Raw genomic sequence first — 1942 nt, 5'->3', positions numbered from 1 at the left:
TATCTTCCTTTTGTTAAGTTGTATGAGTTCCCTATAAATGTTGGAGATTAAACCCTTATCAGTGTTAACATTGGCAAATATGTTCTCCCATGCAGTGGGGGTTCTTGTTGTTTTGTTGATGGTTTCTTTTGCTGTGCAGTTTCCTGCCATTCTTACTTGGCTTATACAATAAATATAATAAACAATTTCAAGGAAGGCTCTTCTAAGGAAATATTCCATGTTTAAAGCTTTCTTTCGTTTTTTTTTTGTTGTCTGTAGTTGTAAAATATCTTCTTGTATGTAAGCTTCAAATTTTTTAAATTAATTTATTTATCTTGGAAGCCTGAGCAGAACTAATTATTTTGAGGGTACATATAGTTGGTTCACTGATTTATTACATTAACTTTGAGTTCTAAAAGTCCTAATTATGATTTTGGCCTCTTGACAAAGTGATAAAAATTACCTTAAAATACTTGGTAGCACCGTATGAATTTACTGTCTGAAGAACCGTGGTTCTATGCCGGAAGCCAGTTCTAGCATGTCATACTTGCAAGAGTTTCATCAAAAGGTTGATGGAGCCCTGGCTGGTTTGGCTCAGTGGATAGAGCGTCGGCCTGCGGACTGAAGGGTCCTGGGTTCAATTCCCAATCGATGAGAGAGAAACATCGATCAGCTGCCTCCTGCACATCCCGTACTGGGGATGTCCCCGCAACCCCGGTACATGCCCTTGACCGGAATCGAACCTGGGACCTTTCAGTCCGCAGGCCAACGCTCTCCACTGAGCCTCCCTCTCCCTTCCTCTCTGTAAAAAATCAATAAAGTATATTTTAAAAAAAAGGTTGATGGAACTTGGGGACTCAATGAGGGCTGAGTCACATAAGTTATCACCTGTTGGGAATGGCTGAAGGCATTTCCCCAAACCTGAAAAGGGATGATTGCTTTGCTGCCAGACAGCTCAGGGCATCTTAATCTACATGTTATTGCCTCCTACTGGCCAAACACCTGAACAACCGTAGGCTAATTCCCCCAAATCTGACAATGGACTCTGTATAGGAAACCCTGACCCTTTGAAGTGTATATCTCTGCCTCGCCTCAGGACAACTTGTGTTCATAAAAAGCATGGGGTCCTGGGACAGGAGATCTTAGTTTCCTTTAAACTAGGCTCCTCTGACCCCCAAATGCCTCTCAAAATTATATTTCGTCTTTGGACTCCTATTTAATCTACGCACAGCCTTCTCCAGATTGTTGAACCCTTCTTAATGCTGGGACAAGAACCCCGACAGTTCTAAGTAATTATGAAATGTAGCTTAAAGAGAATTGTCTCCATGTAGAGATATGAGTGCTAAGGCTTTCAAACTTGCGGTAGCATTGTGTTGGTTGAGCACTAGGCCATATGACTTGATTCTCAGGGTTGACATCACACTCGCTCTGAGGCTCCTTTGCCCAGAAAAGCTTCCTGTGTTGTTTTGTCCATAGCCTTCTAGGCTGGAATAGGGAAAACATCAGAACGGTGTTGGAGTCTTCAGATTGGAAGGACTGCAGATATTTTGTAAAAATAAGGCATCTGATACTTCAGAGATTGGGTGCTTTCATTATCGCAAGACTCCTTAAAATTGAATGTGAGATTGATCTTCATGTTCTTTCTTTCCTCTCATTTGTGCCTCAGATACAATGCTAAATAAAACTCAGAAATGATTTTGCTTTAAAAATAAATAGCTATAACCAAAGAATATTGACTAATAAGTTAATACCAATTAATACAGAAAGAAAGAAAACTAAAACTTTAGCCTTTTTTGGCGTCACGTTCTTTTTATCTTACTCCGACTGGCTTGTTTCGCTTAGCATAATGCTCTCCAGTTCCATCCATGTTGTTGCAAATGTTAAAAGTTCCTTCTTTTTATAGCAGTGTAGTATTCCATTGTGTAGATGTACCACAGTTTTTTTAATCACTGGTGTCACGTTC

This window comes from Myotis davidii, unplaced genomic scaffold (genome assembly GCF_000327345.1).
Source record: "Myotis davidii unplaced genomic scaffold, ASM32734v1 scaffold116, whole genome shotgun sequence".
NCBI classification, from domain to species: Eukaryota; Metazoa; Chordata; class Mammalia; order Chiroptera; family Vespertilionidae; genus Myotis; species Myotis davidii.
Note: the sequence above shows the minus strand (reverse complement) of the source record.